At 40.6% G+C, this 20,752-nt stretch overlaps 1 protein-coding gene across 5 annotated transcripts in view; it reads right to left on the bottom strand.

Moving 5' to 3' along the window:
• Window positions 1-20,752, bottom strand: part of LOC149310573 (transcriptional-regulating factor 1-like) — a 100,077-nt gene that overhangs the window by 55,891 nt on the left and 23,434 nt on the right. For 3 of the 5 annotated variants that reach the window (XM_089529218.1, XM_089529215.1, XM_089529220.1), the window contains exon 2: window positions 17,845-17,911. The exons of 1 other annotated variant lie outside the window; for it this stretch is intronic. The gene's annotated coding sequence lies outside the window, so the exon portion shown is untranslated. Of the gene's footprint in view, window positions 1-17,794; window positions 17,912-20,752 lie in introns of those variants that run through there. One more of the 5 variants, XM_089529219.1, reaches the window with a different exon arrangement.

Genomic DNA, 20,752 nt, shown 5'->3' with positions numbered 1-20,752 from the left:
AAGCCCCCAAAAGAAAACTGGGCTGAAATACATTCAAATAAAATACAGTGGGCCCTCCACATTCGCTAGGGTTAGGGGCACAGCGCCCCCATGAAAGTGGGAAAAACGCACATTTTTTAAAAAATCACTTTTTTTTAACCAGAGAGAACACCTCTCTAGAAATCTCTAGATCCTCCAGCACAACTTGATGGTCAATATCAGGTGGAAGTTGACCATAAAATCATGCTGGAGGACCTACAAATGCCTAGAGACATGTTCGCTCCAGGAATCTCTAGGTCCTCCCCTCCAGCATGATGGTCAGTTTCTGGCAGAGTCATGCTGGAGGACCTAGAGATTCCTAGAGAGAAAATGTTAATCAAATCCAAGAATAATCAACCCCAAAAAAGTCAAAGCCACAAATGTGGAGGGCCAATTGTATCCTCCTTTCAGCATCTTCAGATGATTTCTTTCTTAGTTCTGGATTATTTATGGATACTCTCCATAAAACACACCTAATGGCAACCAGTCATTTCTATGGTAAACATAACAGGACTGCATTAAGAGATACCACCAAGGGCAACAGGAAGGCTGAACCTACTTTCCCATCCATGGTTATCTCAAAAATATATTTGGTGCTCTTAAGAGAATCCCAGAATGCTGGAAGTGTGGAAAGGAACTTTGACAATGGGCACTTCTATTTTAAGCATTTTCAGTCTGCCCTTTACTGGGCAGTGTTCTCTTACCAGCAATAAAAGAGAATAATTTCTGCTTGCAAGCACAGAAGAAAAATAGATAAGGAAGGAAGAGGAAAATAAGCAGAGTTGACACTAACCCTTAAAAGTTATATAGTAGTTTTTATAGTAACCAGCTGACATGGGGCTTTACTGCACAAGCCTGTTCTCGCAGCAATTGCGTTGGGAGGGAACATACTGCATCCAGACCCCCAGTATTGCATGTCTTCAGAGGCAACATCCTTATTGCAGAATTAATCCAGAACTGACACTGTTTTAACTCTCATGGCTCAATGCTATGGAATTCTGGAATTTGAGTTATGTGAGACATTTAGCTATCTCTGTCAGAGAGCTCTGGTGCCACAGCAAACTACAATTCCCACGAATCCATAGCATTCAGCCGTGGCAGTTAAAGTGGTGGCAAACTGGATTATTTCTGCAGTGCAGATGCAGCCACAATTGTGGAACTGGAGCTGCTGCTGCCATTGTGCTCTCTTCCTCTTTTACCCAACCTCCCCTTGCCTAATGTTCTTTGTAAAATGCCTTTTGGTATTTTTTAAATTTAATTTTATTTTAATTCTTTTACTTCACGCGATTCTAGAGCTCTGCTACATCAATGTGAGTAAAATAGTTTTTAAAGGAAATAAAAGAAACAGGAGGTAAAAATGGTAATCTAGCTGTTTGGTAACCTAGCTGGAATGTAGAAATAGAGGGGTATAACGTTTTTAAGAGAAATAGGCCAAACAGAAAAGGAGGAGGAATAGCACTATATGTCAGAGATATTTACACCAGTGAAGAGATCCAGGACATCGATACTGGAAGCCAGGTGGAGAGCATCTGGATAAAAATTAAAGGAGAGGGAAACAACAAGGATGTTATGGTGAGAGTCTATTACAGACCCCCAAGTCAGATGGAGGAATTTGATGTCTTTCTAGAACAGATGACTACACACCCAGAAAAGAGAGATGTAGTAGTGATGGGCAACTTCAACTATCCTGATATTTGCTGGAAGTTAAACTCAGCGAAATCCTCAAGGTCTAAGCAAATTCCTCACTTGCCTTGAAGACAATTTCATTGTCCAAAAGGTGGAAGAGGCAACAAGGGGGTCAGCTATTTTAGATCTGATCCTAATCAACAAGAATGACTTGGTTAATGGGGTGCAAGTGGTGGGATCCTTAGGTGGAAGTGACCATGTTCTCCTGGAGTATGTTATACAGTGGAAAGGAGAAGCCAGACATAGTCAGACACTCATTCTAGATTTTAGGAGAGCAGATTTCAGTAAACTTAGAGAAGTATTGAGGGTGATCCCGTGGTCAGAAATACTAAAAGAGAAGGGAGTTTCTCAAAAGGGAGATACTGAAGGCACAATTTCTAACAGTTCCAGTGTGAAAGAAAAATGGGAGATGTCTCAAGAAACCAGGATGGATGACTAAGGAACTTTCAACTGAGCTAACTTTTAAACGGAACATGTATAAGAAATGGAAAAGGGGGGAAATCACCAAAGGAGATTTCAAACAAATAGCTAGCCTGTGTAGAGGTAAAGTCAGAAAAACAAAAGCGCAGAATGAACTCAGGCTTGCTAGAGAGGTTAAGAACAATAAAAAGGGCTATTTGGATATGTCCACAGCAAAAGGAATAAAAAGGAAATGGTAGGGCCACTGCATGGAGAAGATGGCAAAATGCTAACAGGGGACAGAGAAAAGGCAGAATTACTCAACACCTTCTTTGCCTCAGTCTTCTCAGAAAAGGAAAAGGGTGCTCAACCTGAGGATAATGGAGCAGAGGACAGAATTGGGGAAATTCCAGCACAGAATAAACAGAGATAGTACAGGAATACCCTGTTAATCTAAATGAATATAAGTCTCCAGGACCAGATGAAGTATATCCAAGAGTATTAAAAGAACTGGCAAATGTAATATTGAAGCCATTGGCAATAATCTTTGAGAATTCCTGGAGAACAGGAGAAGTCCCAGCAGATTGGAGGAGGGCAAACATTGTTCCCATCTTCAAAAAGGGGAAAAAAGAGGATCCCAACAATTTTCGTCCAGTTAGTCTGACATCAATACCAGGAAAGACTCTAGAGCAGGTCATTAAACAGAGAGTCTGTGAACATCTAGAAGGCAATTCCATAATTACAAAAAGGCAGAGAAACAAGTCATTCCAGACAAATCTGATCTCTTTCTTTGATAAAATTACCAACTTGGTAGATGAAGGAAATGCTGTGGATAAAGTATATCTTGATTTCAGTCAGGCCTTTGACAAGGTTTCCCATGATATTCTTGCAAACAAGCTTGTAAAATGTGGGGTAGACAACATAACTGTTACATGGATTTGTAATTGGTTGACTGGCCGAACCCAGAGTGCTCAGCAATGGCTCCTTCTCATCCTGGAGAGAAGTGACCAGTGGGGTCCCACAGGGCTCTGTCCTGGGCCCAGTGTTATTCAACATCTTTTTCAATGACTTGGATGACAGAATTGGGGGCGTACTTATCAAATTTGCAGATGACACCAAATTAGGAGGAATAACTAATACCCCAGAGGACAGGATCAAGATTCAAAACGACCTGAATAGACTAGAAAGCTGGGCCAAAGCTAACAAAATGAAATTCAACATGGAGAAATGTAAGGTACTGCACTTTGGGCGGAAAAATAAAATGCACAGATATAGGACGGGGGACACCTGGCTGAATGAGACTACATGTGAAAGGGAACTTGGGAGTCCAAGTAGGCCACAAGTTGAAAAAGGCCAATGCAATTTTAGGCTGCATCAATAAAAGTATAGTGTCTAGATCAAGAGAAGTAATAGTGTCACTATATTCTGCTTTGGTCAGACCCCACCTGGAATATTGTGTCCAGTTCTGGGCACCACAATTCAAAAAGGACATTGAGAAACTGGAACGTGTCCAAAGGAGGGCGACCAAAATGGTGAAGGGTCTTGAAACTATGACCTATGAGGAACGACTTAGGGAGTTGGGGGTGTTTAGCCTGGAGAAGAGAAGGTTAAGAGGCGATATGATAGCCCTGTTTAAATACTTGAGGGGGTGTCATATTGAGGAGGGAACAAGCTTGTTTTCTGCTGCTCCAGAGAACAGGATCCGGAACAATGGATGCAAGCTGCAGGAAAAGAGATTCCACCTCAACATTAGGAGGAACTTCCTGACAGTAAGAGCTGTTCGAAAGTGGAACACACTCTCTCGGAGTGTAGTGGAGACTCCTTCCTTGGAGGTCTTTAAACAGAGGCTGGATGGCCATCTGTCAGGGATGCTTTGACGGCGGGATTCTGCATGTCAGGGGGTTGGACTGGATGGCCCTTGTGGTCTCTTCCAACTCTATGATTCTATGAAGAGCGGGGAGAGGGGGACAGGAGGAGAGGATGGTGCACTGACTCCACTTGAGTGGCAATCTCACAACAGTGTTGTTTCACACTTGGGCACATGCACTATTGACAGCTCATTGACAGGATCCCCCATCAATCGAAAGGGATGCCTTGAACTTGACTGAGGGATACAGCAGATGTGGGTTGGAGGCAATATCATGTGATAAGTATTGCCAATGCCATTTTTTTCCAGATGTAATTGCGGTTTAAAAGCCACATGTAGTAATCTCCAAAGAAATGGCTCATGAGAAGACCTCAATGGAGGACTCCCAGTAGACCAAACAGGACAGGTCTGCTTTACCAGATCCCCACAGAGTAGATGGGGTAGAAACATCAAACCCTATCTAAACTCATTCCCAGTTTCAGCATGGCTAAGGTGACCTTTCTCTTACAAATGAAGATTAAATTAAGCTTTTGGAATGTGTGCTTTATCTGGGTAGTGTCTCTATAGTACTGGATGGGAAAGTACAAGGTTAGAAAGCCGTCTGCATAGGGACAGGCATTTTGCTCTCAGCCCCAAAAATAGCTCAGAAATAACTAGTTTATTCATTCATTCCAACCCTAGCTCACTCCCACCTCCAGGCTTGACCTGTTAGATTTACTGATTAATACTGAAGTCAAGTCTATACTTCCATGAATCTATTAGCTCAGGTTGTTGGGGTTTGTTAAGGTAGATGCTTCTTCTCTGCAGATTCAGTAAGACAATAAGGCGTTAGAAGAAGAAGTACTATGATTGGATGAAATGCAGTGCATAGTGTTATAAGCAAGAAGGCATCAATGTTTTTTATAAATAGATTAGAGACCGAGGAGAGTTTAGACAATATCTGCCCTTTTGTTTCACCCCACTGTATCTTTGGTCTATGTACTCAAACTTATTATTATTGATGTTATTATTATTTCTTACCTGCCTTTCCCTATGGATCAAGGCAGGGAACAACAACAATTAACAGTCAGTCACCATCAGTTAAAACACACCAGTTAAAATACATATCAGTTTAAAAGGACAAATAAAATATACACATATTAAAACAATCCACATTTAAAACTCATCATTTAAAATTCACAATTTAAATATCATCTGCTTAAACCTGCTGGAAGAGAATGGCTTTAATGCTCTTTTAAAGTCAGATAGCGTATTCAGCTGAATCTCTTCTGGCAGGTCATTCCCAGGCGGCAGAAGAAAAAGTCCTCTGGCTGCCAGTTGCCAACCTAGTGCTGGCTGACTGGAGTAGATGTTTGCTAGAGGACCTGAGAATATTTTGCTTCCTTCTTACCTGCAGATGTCATTCTACTTTCTCTCAAGAATTTAATTTCTTTATGTTCTCTTTGCTTTTGGAAGGAGCATCCACAAGACCCCAACTCAATAATGGATGCTAGCTTACACCCGGAGTCAGCTCTTAAAGGCTCTTGTAATCAAGTACAGTGGTACCCCGGGTTACGAAATTAATTCGTTCCGCCGCCGCTTTCGTAACCCGGAAACTTTCGCTAGCCAAAAAGCCCATAGGCGCTAATAGCGAAAGCCGCGATTCCGTGTGAAATCGCGCCGAAAAGCACCAAATTTTTGTTCGTAACCCGAAATAACCTTCGTAACCTGGAAATGTTTTTTTCAATGGATTTTTTTCGTAACCCGGAAATTTCGTAAGGCGGCGCATTCATATCCCGGGGTACCACTGTATAGGTCAACTTTTTGTTGTTTATCTCCTTGATTATCCTAAAATGGATTTCCTGAGACAATAAATGCAAGTTTTTCTTTTTCACCTTACAAGAGATCATCAGTCATTTCTCCTGTTTCTACCACAAGTTCATGTTGCACTAGCCCCACTGTACTCTGCTTAATATGTTTTTGTTGTGTGCCTTCAAGTGGTTTCTGACTTATGGCGACTCTGAGACAAACCTATCATGGGGTTTTATTGGCAAAATTTGCTCAGAAGAGGTTTGCCACTGCTTTATATAGATACCAAATATTTCTACATATAGCCCTGTTGATAAGCAAAGTAACCTGCTTTCTGTGACATGGCGGTGTAGGGAAAACAAAACAAGCAGAAACTGGGGAGAATCCCATGGAATCCACAGAAGAAACTGGAAACAGATGTCAAGATGCTCAAAAGACGTTTTATTAGGGTTTGGATTTTTTTAAGACCAACATGTTTCAGCCTGTATGTACTCTTAAGGCCTTCTTAGGAGATATGTAAGATCATGAAGAGAGAGCACATAAATCCATGATATCACATTACATAAAATCATAATTGCATTTGTACGTTGCCTATGGCTTATATGTACTTGGCAGAGCTGGGTCTCAGCTTTGTTTTCAACATGGTGCTTTTCTATTGTGTAAGGAGTACGATGAAGCCTCAAAACATACATTTTCCTTTTTGTAAACCAACAGCTGAACCAAAACTGCATCTCATGATTGATTTGATCATGTGTTTTGTTTTCCGTTCAGACAAAAATGTACACACACGTTTTCAGCTGCTCAGATTTACAGTCAGAATTTTTTTTTCACAGTCCAAATTCTCTAGCACTGAAAGTTTAAATTTACAGTTGTCATGGAGAAGTGCAGCCTTCCAGATGTTGCTACACCACAACTCCCAGCTTTGTTCACCATTGGCTTTGCTGGTCTGGGTTGATGGGAATTCAACATCCAGAAGACTGCCCTTTGCCTGCCCTATGCAGAGCCTGAAATATACCCTGCCAAAATCAGCTGTCTCTACAGCATTTTTTTCTTATCAAATTTGGGGCATAAGAGTAAGGATACATATTTAATTTTCAGTTTACAGAAAATCCTCCACTATTTGACTGTCAAAGCTGAAAGGACTGTTCAGGCATTATTATTTTCCATAAAACTGTTTTTAGGAAAAGACGGGGCAGTTCTCTGACTCAAAATGTTCTGGTTTTTACACCCCATTGTGAAGTATTATACCACAGTAGGGCAATAAATCAGGTGATCCCATGAAATGTTTTTCAAGGTTTAAGGCAACAATCTGGTACACAGTTTGAGGAGTAAGGCCTATCAAAGTCATTGAGATTTAGTTCAGAGAAGACATGCATGGGATTGCAATCACAACAAGAGTGCCAAACAATGTGGCTTGTCTGTCTCAGGTCAAATTCAGCATCTTTCCCTTGTGATTTCTACCAATGGTCCAAGTATCACTTTACCACTATTGTTCTGTAGTTATCTTGTATTCAGTTTTACATTTGCCTGTATAATGCCACAGAAACATAGCTACAAGACAGACTAAAATATGACGAACAGATAAGCAAACAAGGAGAAGGGACGATGAAACTTAGGCGGGGTACACACCGCCAGAAAGAGGCACATCCCCGGCGCCTCTCTTTGCTCCACAGGAGCGCCACAGCAACCAAATTGTGCAGCGCTCCTGCGCAGCAATAAAGGAGTGTCAGGAAGCAGTTCCTTTTTGTGGTGCACTTCCGCTGCCCAAAAGTGGCGTAGCTACGATGTCACCATTACACGCCACGTCTGGTGGGCGCGCTGCAGCTGCAGCGCCCTCATCACGTGCGAGAGCTGCTGGGTGTGTGGGCACCAGGCAGCCCTTGCATGTGATAAGGGCACCGCAAAGGCTCATCTGTTCCAGGCCTATAGCTGTCATTTTTCACAGATTTTCATGCTTAGTTTTTAACAAAACTAAAAAAAAAAACATAAATGTATGCAGTGAGTATTTTATTGGGCATTAAATATATTTTCACACTGTCCAAAGTCCAGAGTAATCCATTCTTATGACAGTTATTTATGGGGTCTAAACTATGATTGATTCCTGAAGAGTGTTTTTAGATGGCAATTACAAGTTTATTGAATATAATATTTGCAATGCAAGTGACATTTTCTTACATCCCGAGATTCACTGTGAAAAGTAACACACCTGACCTCAAAAATGTGTATGCTTCCAAAGCCTACAAGGTATTTTGTACGAATAAAATGCACAGAAAAAAATTACAGGTTTGATATCATTTTCTAAAATGCATTTAACTAAAAATGCTCAGAATTGGGGAAAATACCCATTTTAGTAAATGGTTAAAATAGGGTCACTAAGTAAAAAGCATAAATAAAGGCAGACACTGGGCAAAATTTGTGAGGAAATGCCCCCCAAAAAGACATCAACATTTCACACTCCAGTTCAAAGAAAGTGAAGAAAATGTAGGTGGAATTCAGAGAAACACAATAAGATCAAAACAGAAAAGTATTCAGACTTTTAGCTAACAGATTCAGTCACTAATACAAATAGACATTCACCTAAATTCCTGTTAAGAAAATTAATTTTATTTATTATTTATTGGAATTATACTCTGCCTTTCTCTCAGTTTTCTGCTGTTGCCTTTCAATTCACAAATGGGTCACATTTACAATCTAAAATGAATTGCACCAGCAGTGCCACCATCATTCTCTTCTGCTATTTCATTTTTTATTTTTAAAGGAAAAAAATAGATGAGGGGGGAAAAATAAACATGTCAGAGAGTAAAAGACCTGAGGCAGGAAAAGCTATATATATACATGAACAAGATGAAATGGATTTCATGTTTCAAAGAGGGATTAAGGTGAATCCCAAGTCTAAAAAAGGATGAAGACAAATCTATCTGAGTATTCCCAGATCTTCAGGTGCATTACATTACAAGTACAACAATCCTGCAACAAAGTCAGTTTTATTATTTCCCTGCTACTGCAGATTGAATAAAGAGTTGATAAAACAGGGACCTTTCTAAAGACACCTACAGTAGTGAATTCATAGCAGATGCAATGTTGGATTCAGGGACTGTACAATTCACACACATGTTTTAAATGAGACAAAAGATGTGTTAAAATTAAAAAGAGCACAAAAATAAACTTGCCAAACTGTGTCAAACACAGGAAATTGCAATTACACATATAACACAACAGACAATATTATATGGCAACATCATGTAATCAAAGACTACAGATGCCCAGTATGTTAATGATGACCCAAATTACATGAACCATTCTAGTCATAAATCATTGGATTCAGAATTAAGAATGTGCAACCAGGGGATTATTCAGAAGGTCAAAATAATACCATTACAATGTGTGTTGAATCTTTGTTGTTCACATGCATTTCACATGCATCCAATTAAGTTTTTGGAGGGGGCTGCCAAAAAAACCCACTTAACCCAAGATAATCAATCTAGACTTTTCCCCCTGAGTTTTCCTAAAAGATTCACATTGTCAGCTGTGTGAATAACCAATGCAAATAGACCCGGGATACGCTGCCTTGAACCTGTTTCAAATATATCTATATCATCGACTCCATCTTTATTTGAGTGCTGACACGCGTGAGCAACAAAACTTGCAGATATATGGTTCCAATAAAAAAATAGTGTGAACAACAAAACCAGAATGCGTTAGTGAGATTATTTGGATAGGCGTGCTAAAAACAACGTGTGAATAAAGCCCAGGTTAAGGAAAGATGATTTTTCCATGATAGTATCTCCAGCTTTCTCTCTCTCACACACACGCACATGCGCACGCACACACAAAATTACACAAAGATTGTGGATCCTGATGAATGGAGTGAGCTGTGATTAGAGTGAACCAGTGGAAGGAACCTTCCATGAGCAGAGCCTTCTGCCAGCAGGAAGCAGCTCCTGCATCCAAGCCACTCAGTTTTGCGTTCTAAATCTTTTTAAAGCATCAGATTGAAACCACAGACCTTATTCACTACACAAAATGAGCACTCCTCACCATATACTAGTCAGAAAGAAACCAAACTACGAAGCTAATGAGTAAGAGTTTCAGTGTGTTTGCGGGTCTAGAGAACCAATGTACAACAAAATGGCTTCTTGAGATTAAGAGTAAAGAGTAAAAGAGTCTTTCACCTTCAGCCTGCTGATATAAATCTGGATCGCTGTAGATGATGACACAGACTGTGGCCACGATCACCTTTTTGTCATCGTACTTTATACTCCTCCCCTCCCCTTTGAACACCATTTATTTTACTTTGAACTCTATTTGCTATTTTAATCCTTTTTTCTCAATGTGGAAAGATTGTTTGGCAGCTCTTCAAGATCCCTTTTTATTTATAATCCATGAATAACCTGGATTTTTTAAAAAGAGTATAATTATTTACAAATTAATTACAAAGAAAACAAAATTTTATTTACTTATTTATTTGATTTATATATCACCTTTCTCCTGGGATGGGGTCCAACGTAACTTTCAGAAACTGAAAATGAGATTAAATTAAAATCTCATTTTACAAAAGTTAAAAAAGAATTAAATAACTATATACCAAAACCATGATTAAAACAGTAAAAAAACACATTTAAAACAGAACTATAATTAACAGATGTAAAATAACATACAGCAGACAATACTTTATTGTTGTATGTCTTCAAGTCATTCTGACTTTTGACAACACTAAGGTGTCCCTATCATGAGGTCTTCTTAGCAAGATTTGTTGAGAGGGCTTTGCCTTCCCCTAATACTGAGAGAATGTGACTTTCCCAAGGTCACCCAGTGGGTTTCATGGCCAAGCTGGGAATCAAACCCTGGTCTCTAGAGTTGTAGTTTAACACTAACCACTGTTACATAATTTTATAACTCAAAAGGTTACCCAAATAAAAAGATTATGCTTATGGAAAAAGAACAGGGAGGGACTTCCCTGAAACGGTGTCCCACATCCTGAGACCAGCCACATCAATGTCCTACCAAAGTTGGCTATGAAGGTGGTAGAACCAAAGGAAAATCCTCTTCTGCAGATCTTAAAGCACATGCTGGCTTGTATAGGGCAATAAGAGTCTCTCAGACAGTCTGGACAGAAACCACATAGGGCTTTAAAGGTCAAAGCCAGCACTCCAAATTGTGCTCAGAAACAAACTGGCTGTCAGTGAAGTTGTTTCAACAGGGGAGGTCACAAGATCCTTGGACCCAGCCCCAGTTAACAGCCTGGCTGCAGCATTTTGAACTTGCTGAAGTTTCCACACAGTTTCCAAATGCAGTCCAACATACAGCACATTACAGTAATCCAAATGGGATTTAATCAGAGCATTTGTCACTGTAGCCAGATCTGACTTCTCGAGAAATGGGTACAGCTGGTGTACTAGTTTTATCTGTGCCAATGCACTCTTGGCCATTTATATTGTTTTGCCAAGCAAGGAAGGGAATTTTACCACTTCTTTCTTCAACTAGAATGAAGGAACATGGTAAAGTTCTTTTTAGCAGTTATACAACTTCACTGAAGCTCAGTATAGAAGTCCATTTACCAAATATGCATAGCTATTGTGGTGTAGGTCAGTGCATCTCAGGCTACCTGATTTGGTGGACCAGCAATTCCTTTTCCCCAGCATGCCAGGGGCTGGCTATGATTGTTTATTTCTTTCCTGGAATATCTCAAGGGATTGGCAACTGTTTGCTCAGAAACTAGCATCCAAGGTGATCAGATGTCCTTTTTTCCAAGACATGTCCCACATTTTAACCTTCTGTCCAGGAGGAATTTCAAAATGTCCTCCATTTTGAGCACGACTAAGAAGCATGAATTTATATTACTGTTTTTAGCTTTTAGTTTGTAACATCCTACATTTTACAGTGCCTTGTCCTCCTGTGCAATTAGGACATCTGGTCACCTTGCTAGCACCGGATCAAGGACAAGCATTATAAGCAGCGCTAGTATAGCTGACCTAGAAGTTCAAACTCAGCTGAAGACAATGCAAATGCTTGCTTAGTCACTAACCTCACTGCCAGTCACAATCTCTTAGTATAACCTACTCCACAGGAGTGTTGTAAAGACAAAACAGAGAAACTGTCACACAAGTCTCCCCAAGCGTCTTGAAAGTGGGGCTTTGAGACAGACAAGTTTGGAAGGGCCAGGGCCAATTTGTTTCCTTGCTACCGCTGCCCTCTGCCAAAATACAGTGATAGAAATTACTGGAGACAACTTCTAGTTTAATAAAAAATATTTTTGTTTATAAAGAAAGTGCCAGCTGGGAGGCCTGGTTTAAATGAGAATCAGACTTCCATTCTTCCAGGAGCCATTTTCCTGGAAAGTGTGCCAGAATATGGCATATACATTTTGCATCTGGCCATCACTGTCAGCTGATCTCCAGCCTATGACATATATTAAGTAATCCACATACTAATATAACAAAATAAAAAAATCTTCAAAAGAACAATACACTTTGTAGGCCTCTATTTTGTATCAGAGATTGTTTCTGTTCTAGTTCAACTGTTCTGGAGGGATCTCAATGCAGGCAAAGACCACTCCTTTTCCTGAAGAAGCCATTTTGTAGATTCCGGCTGGCCGATAAAGGTATTGCTTTTTGGGGATTTTGTTGTGTTTTGCTGCATGGCAACATGGCTACCTCTGAATATGTTTCCCAGCATACAACCAGATTCTCTGCACATCGTATCAAGGCACATCCGTTAGTAAATGCTCCTCTGCATTCACAGAGCGAACGGCTTAACAAAAACTACAGGCATACAAGAACATTAAATAAAAATCAGAGTAGGTTACCACTTGTGAAATGGGGAACATACATAATTTCAACAGAACTTGTGTAGCAAAATGGATACAATTATTTCTGTACTACTACTACTGTGAGTTCCACCCAAACCACGAGTGGTGAGCCAGTTTAAGCGGAATAGGACAAAATTTAACTCAACCAGGAACTTTTTATTTGCAAATCCTCTGTGCTATTTTCAATGTTTATGACTCAGTTTCAGATAGCCACATATTGCCTTTCTCCTCTAGCAATTTAGTTACCAGTGGACAAGTACAGTAGCCCCAGCGCTTTATCAGAAGCTAAAATAAGCAGAAGCACTACAAGACAGCAGCAACTTTTCTTCTACTCTTTGTCTTCACAGGTCTGCATGTCTCAAAAGTACTTCCAATTTTGACTCACTGTGGCAACAACATTTACAGTAAATCAGTTCCTGTTGTGCATAACTACATAGTTCAATCAACCCATATGCTTGCCAAATAAAGATTTACAGCAAGTGACACAACCAATATTTATAACATACATTGCCAATGGGCCAGAGACTTAAGATAAAAATAATACTTCATTTACACAAAAATTTAGCATGTTATCAAAACCAAGACTCTCAATGCGTGTCCTTTTTCAATCAAAAGCAAAGCCAATCTTTTGGTGTGAACATGGATCAGGATTTTATTTAAAACTGGAGAAGCTCTCAGAAAGACTTGAGAATGGAGCACGGCCATGCTGGCTGGAAGATTCTGCAAACTGTGCCACAAAATAATTCTGTCTATTTGAAAACATCCATCCTACTGGGAAATGTTGCTGATTTTTAGTACTTTCAGCCAGGATATCTGAAAGACTACTTACTCCAGAACTGGAGATCTTTGGCAGAGAACCTTTTGTTTCTTCCATGATTCCTGCCTACCTCAAGAAGCTAGACTGGTGAGTACACGATTCAGGGCTTTCTCTGTAGCAGCACATCAGCGATACCAATAGAAGTCAAGGCGTTTTCCAACAGCCAGTCAAAAAAGTACTGTAATATTCTGTCTGAGCCTTAGCTTTTAAACCTGGCTTTTAAAATTGTTGTTTTTTTGTGGGTTTTTCGGGCTATGTGGCCATGTTCTAGAAGAGTTTCTTCCTGACGCTTTGCCAACATCTGTGGCTGGCATCTTCACTTTCTCTGAAGATGCCAGCCACAGATGTTGGCAAAACTTCAGGAAGAAACTCTTCTAGAACATGGCCACATAGCCCGAAAAACCCACAAAAAATCATGGATGCCAGCCATGAAAGCCTTCAACTTCACATTTAAAACTGTTGTTCACCTGTTTTTAAATGGTTATGGTATATTTACTGTAAATTACTTTGAGGTTCTGCTGGGCAGAAAAGAAATATTTTTAATAAATAAAGGAAAATAATACTTGGAAAAACAGGATGCTTCCTCTCTTCTAGTCTTCCTTTCCATACTTTTAGCTAATCCTGTAACATCAAAAATCCACCGAACAGTGATACCTTTATTGGACCAACCAAAATGCACAAGCCTTCAAAACTCCTCTGGCTCCTTCAACAGGCAAGTTGTTAAAAATCATACAGGAAGATGTTAGTTACAGGTCTGCATTTTGCTGTTTTTGTTCTTAGTTCAGATAGTATGGTGGGTATATTTTGCTGGCTGGCACCTCCTCCTTCTGTTCATGTGGTTAATGGGAGATAACCAGGAAATTTAACATCTATTTGTAGCGCAAAAAGTCTTTTGGCTGTTCAGCTATGCTTTAAGTGCACATTTAAAAAGCACATAATTGTGATAAATAAGTATTAGTAGACATGTGTATCAGCTCATCGTTCAGTAGATTGCTAGAAGTGGCTGTTACTTCTCACTGAGTATATTCTTATGGCGAAGGCAGGTTCGCTGTACAGTATTTCATCTTTTATTAACAGTCCTTATATCCCACTCCTGCTTTGAAAGCACCAAGTGGCTCACTCACATGACGGTTCCTGGGTTCTCCTATCAGAAACTTGTTAGGCTGATGTGTTTTTAGCTCCAGCAATGTTACAACCACAATTACTCCCAATCCATCCACTGTATCCTAAGTTTTTATTCACAATTCTTTCTGCTGCTGAAGAAAGGGCAGGCTATTTCACATATAGTGTTAACATCTTAAAAACAAGTTTGCTCAAGAACCTTCTAGCAAAAAAATGGAAGAACTTTAGTGTACACCTACACTGTAGAAATAATGTAGATTCACACCACTTTAAATGTTGTAGCTCCATTCTCTGGAATCCTGCAATCTGTAGTTTTGCAAGGTCTTTAACTTACCCTGTCGAAGGGCGGTGGTGCCTCACAAAACTAAAAATCCCAGGATTCTGTAGGATGGAGCCATGGCAGTTAAAGTGGTATCAAACTGCATTATTTCTACCATGTAGATGCACCCTTGGTTTACAGTAGCGCTCATGCTATCTGATGTGGAAGATCAGCAATTTGCTTTAATGTTATGTGCCAAAGACTAGCATTATCTACATGCCCATTGCCTATGACTATTTCTTTCCTAAAAACGTGTCCTGGACCAACAGTCAAAGACTCATGGACCAGCACTGTCCACAGATCATCACTTTGAGTAGCACCAGGTAACATAAGAAAGCTCACAGAAATATTCTATTAAGTTTGAAGTCGTTAAAGCACATAGACATGAATTTACATTTCACAGTGCCTACAATAAATTGCATGTGTTCTTTTGTTTGGTTTTTCACTTGCAATGACTTAAAGGATTAAAATTGGAAGGATCCACAAAAGAATATAGAGATTTAATTTGACATGCAACAAAAGCTACTATGGTTAAGCAAGGCATGAGGCTTACCGCTGACAATTGTTCTTTGCAAATTACAATGTCTGTGCCTGCATAATTATAAAGCAAGTGTTATTTCTTCTCGAGATAAAGAAACCACAATTGTAATTTTCTTACATAATAGTACATCTAGAATATGAGGCCAATTCTACAATCAATTAAGCCCAGCTCTCCTCAGCCTGGCTCCTTCCAGATCTTCTGGACTATCTCTATATCTGAAGATTTTGTACACCCTTTATCCACAGAATAAAGGATTTTGCCACATCCCAAAATATTTTTCAAATTTATATTTTTATTTATCGGTTTGGTTTTTTTTTTTTCATTAAAAAAAAAACTGCACTGCAAAGTGGCAATGTGTAGATGGCAAGGGCAAACAAGTATACTCTATAACCGTTTTCCAGTTGGTGTTTGTATTTTCGGAACAAAGATTTCACATGTTTTGTACTAAAATGTCAACCAAATAAATTTGCCACAGATCTTCCATCATCTGCAGCCAGCACAATGTCAGAGCTATAGTGAAACTCATCATTACTGGGGAAGACTGCTTTAGTCTATGTCTACACAGTAGTTTCTTTCCAGGTTCTTATCTATACTTATCTATACTGATTTAGTATTGCAGCACTAACCTGGAAATGGAACCACAAAGAGACCACAATTTTGTTTTGGATAATTCAGATGGTGGATGTACCGACTCAATATTCCAAGTATGCTATTCATGACAGACTCCCCATCTACTTTTTGTCCAATATATTGGACTGGTGAGCCCACTGTTAAACAAATGAATTAAATAGATTTTTGTGGGGTTTTCAGGCTATGTGGCCATGTTCTGAAAGAGTTTATTCAGGGATTAACTCTTCCAAAACACAACCACATGGCCTGAAAACCCCACAAAAAACTATGGATCCCAGCCGTGAAAGCCTTTGACTTCACAAAATGAATTGAATTCTCCATCTGGAATTAACCCTGTCCCTTCAGTCACCAGTTCAAGTGAACCCTCTGTGCTTTGAATCTGCACAGGTCTGAAATTATAAATGGCAATTTGGAAAATATAGAATATTATTCACAAAACCCACAAGAAACAACATTTAAAAATATAATAAAATATTAGTTTTGCTTTTTTCAAATACACATAACAAGCCAAAGACTGCTCATATCATATGTCTTAATATGTACAGGTACAGCTCCACTCCCCCAATATATCTAATGGATAATCTTGCTTTTTAATATAACCTCAGCACAGGGATGTAGCCAGGATTTTAGGAAGGGGGGGGGGTCCAGACTAAGTGCCCCCATTATAATGGGGCTTGGGCATGGCAGCGCAGCAGCACGCACCATTCATTTTTCTAATGGAAGGGAGGGTCCGGACCCCAAGAACCCCCCCCCTTGGCTACGTCCTTGCTCAGCAGCTTTCATTCCTTTTAATTTCCTGGCTATCTATCAACCAAACTCCCACTCTTTCACTTGAAAGAACAAAGTGTTTGCTCAGCTATTAACACTGAGACTCCAAAAAGGACAAGGCTAACCACACAAGGAGAAATGCTATATTAAAACAAACCTGCAAGCTGCATCACAGTAGTATAGCTGAGTACAGTGTTGAGAATTAGTGTACACAGCACTTGTATGACACCAGACTTATATATGTGATGCACTCAGTGTATGTGTGTATGTGTGTGTGTCTGTGTGTGTGTGTACCTTAAAGTCATTTCTGACTTATAGTGAACCCAAGACAAATCTATCATGGCTTTGTTTTTGTTTGTTTGTTGCAAGATTTGTTCAGAGGAGGTTTGCCATTGCCTTCCCCTGATGCTGAGAGCATGTGACCTGCCCAAGATCACCCAGTGGGCTTTATGGCCAAGCTGAGAATCTAACCCTGGTACACTAACAAACGTTTTTATAGTTACAAAATATTGCAGAGTTCAAGCGCTATGAAAATAGGTTATCACACAAAGAGTTACTACATGGTGATGACAGTTATTGTTTAATTCTCTGTGATAAATAGCAGTGTATTGAACTCAGAGAAAAACAAGTGTGTGCAAATATTCAAATTAATCTCTCCTTTGCTTATGCTGCCAACTTTTCAATCTAAGAACCACTTCTGAAATGTAGATGTCATAGTTACTTTTGTTTTACTCCTAACTGAACCCACAATACATTACTTAACAGGGGCCCTTCCCATGAAGCATCCACATGAAAAATATACTTCCACTTTTATATATATATTATTACAAACTAGCTGAAGTCTCCACAATGATGCCCGGTTCTGTGTACCTTGTGCCCAAAAAATCGCTCCATTCTCACCCATATCTTTTTAATCTCAGGAACCTTACCAACAGTATCTTAGACCTCTTCCATTTCCCATTCTTTTTAAACTGTCAAAAACCGTTGCCGCAGTCCCCTTGCACTCTCCTGTTTTTCCACCATTTTCCTACCTCAAAAATTTTAGCAGCAGTGCTTAAGAAAGCCATCTCCTGTTTCCTACCTCTTCAAAATATTCACTGATGAGATACGGCCGACTCCACGTTTTCACTTCTAGACAGGCTCCTGATCTGAAATTTCAAATTAAAAGTTTCCACTCGAACTTAGAGAACAAGCAAAAATACACTGTAAAATTTTATCACTGGTGATGATATCCCAGAATCTATGACCAATAATTTATTTATTTATTACTCCTAAGTAGCCCACTCCCACTTTGTAACTTTGAGTTGAAACTGGCCTCCAGAACTAGGACAACAAGGAAAAACACAGTCCAGTTTTGAGATGTCCAGCATGATTTCACAGTCAATTTCCACAAGTCTGCTTTTGCTTCTACTTTGTTGTTGTGGCTTGTTGTGTACCTTTAAGTCATTTTCCACTTATGGCGACTCTAAGGTGAACCTATCATAGGGGTTTCTTGGCAAGATTTGTTCAGAGAAGGTTTGCCATTGTCTTCCCTGAGGCTGAGAATATGTGACTTGTCCAAAGTCACCCAGTGGGTTTCATGGCTGAGCTGGGAACTGAACCCTGGTCTTCGGAGGCATAGTCCAACACTTAAATCACTGCACCACTCTGCTTTTGCTTCTAGTAGGCTACCTTTCTTTGATTGTCACCCTGCAAATGTTGATTTCCATCAAGTATAGTATGTATACAGTTTTGTGACAGCCAGCATGGCATAGTGGTTTGGGTGTTGGACTAGAACACTGGGAGGCCAGGATTGAATCCCTACTCAGACATAGAAACCTACTTGGTGACCTTGGGCAAACTGCACTCTCTCAGCCTCAGAGGAAGGCAAAGGCAAACCCCTCTGAACAAATTCTGTCAAGAAAACTCCATGATCAGTCCACCTTAAGGCGCCATTAAGTCAGAAATGACTTGAAGGTACACAACAATAATAATATACATTTATAACAAGCCACTGTTAGTACCCTGAAAAGTACAGATCCATGACATACATTTGCAAATATATGCTATCATAGTACAGTAAAGCATTTTTCAAAAGCCCCAGATGTGAGGCTGGTGACTTGCACTTGATAAATTAAAACACATAAGTATTCAATTTGAAACAAGCCAGTGTGTCTTAGTGTTTTGAGCATTGGATTACAACTTTGAAGACCAGGGTTCAAATCCTCCCTCAACCATGAAAACCCACTGGGTGACCTTGGGCAACTCACACTCTCTCAGCCTCAGAGGATAGCAAGGGCAAACCACCTCTGAAGAAATTTGCGAAGAAAACACCATGGAAACAACATGGTCGCCCTAAGTTGGAAATGAATTGAAGGCAAACAACACAACAACAAATTCAATTTCCAGCTGCTTTAATTCAGATCTTTCAAAACTGATGTATTAGAACAGGGGTAGGCAACCTTTTTGAGCCGGGGGCCGAGTTGCTGTCCCGCAGACAACTGGGGGGCCGAAGCGGGGGGTGGAGCTTCCACCCTCCGGGGGCGGGGCCGCATGCCGGGGGGGCTTCAACCCTCCGGGGGCGGAGTCGCATGCTGGGGGCGGAGCTTCCACCCTCTGGGGCGGGGCCGCATGCTGGGGGTAGAGCTTCCACCCTCCGGGGGCAGAGCCGCATGCCGGGGGCGGAGCTTCCACCCTCCGGGGTCCAGGCCTCCCCATCTTTGCCGGCCCCGATGGGGCCCCAGGCCCCATCAGAGGCTGGCATAAAAGCTGTCGGGGGCCGCCAGCGCTGGAGGCCTCCCCCTCTTTGCCGCCGGAGCCCTCCTGGGGGGCCCCAGCAACGGCATCAGGCCTCTGGGAGGCCCGCTGCCGCCACCAGAATCCTCCTGGGGCCCCCCCGGCGACGGCAACGGGCCTCCCAGAGGCCCGCTGCCGCCGCCGGAGCCCTGTTCGAGGACTCCGGCGGCCGCAGCGGGCCTCCTAGAGGCCCTTGCCCATAGCGATGAAGTCTCGCACGACCTTTTCTGTGGTCGCGCGAGACTTCACCGCTATGGGCGCTGCCATTTCCCCCCCCCCCAATGGCAGGGAAGGTCGCACGAGACTTCACCACCATTTTGGGGGGGGAAATGGAGGCGCCCATAGCGGCAAAAAGCCACAATTGGTGGCGGCGGCAGCAGCGGCAGCTGCGGGCCGGCCAAAAGGCCTCCACGGGCCGCATCCGGCCCGCACGTTGCTGACCCCTGTATTAGAAGATCTTAAACTTTTAAATGCAAACTGATGGAAGTATTTTTGATGTAAGACTAAAATAAATATTTAGTAATGCTTATGCAAACTTTTCATTCTGCTTAACATTATAATATATTTTCACAAAATGAAAAGTTTAATCTATAAATAGATAGATTAATAAGAAATAAGAGTCAACAGGCAGAAAACGATGAACAGACAAATAATACTGACACAATTTTTAAAACTTAACAATAATGACACAGAACAGTTTTAAAAAAATTATATTGTTAATTAGCAGAAAAAATGTAATGTGTTTATAAATAAGACTTAAAAATGAAAATTATAAATAGAATGTTGACATTTAATATGTAGAATATATTAAAAAAACAGAAAGTTCACAGACTTTGAAAATGTTTACAAGGATCTTGCTTGCTTAACTTACTATTAGAATATGAACACAATTTAAACTTTTTGCTGCTTCCTCACTACAACATAATGATGGAGTTAGGAAGGTCTCTCTAGGGAGAGAAATTCAAAGTTGCATCATTGTGTGCATCACTCCAAAAAGATAAAGTGTACCCGCTGTATGATCCTCTATGACCAAAATGCAGGGTAGTATTTCTCCAGAAGATTTAAGCTGTCAATAAACTCAACCTTCCACTTGGCCCCAGAATACACAATAAAACAGAGGTAAGAAAACAGAAAAGGTAAAATGGCAGGAAATGGCCAGTGTAGGATAATTCTGGCCTTCTAGCTGGGTACACCTCCCAGGCAGGAAAAAAGAA

This window comes from Sceloporus occidentalis, unplaced genomic scaffold (assembly GCF_023333645.1).
Source record: "Sceloporus occidentalis isolate IW3139 unplaced genomic scaffold, rSceOcc1.0.p SCAF_6, whole genome shotgun sequence".
Classification (NCBI taxonomy): Eukaryota; Metazoa; Chordata; class Lepidosauria; order Squamata; family Phrynosomatidae; genus Sceloporus; species Sceloporus occidentalis.
The sequence above is the reverse complement of the archived record's forward strand: the minus strand, read 5'-3'. Positions and strand labels throughout refer to the sequence as shown.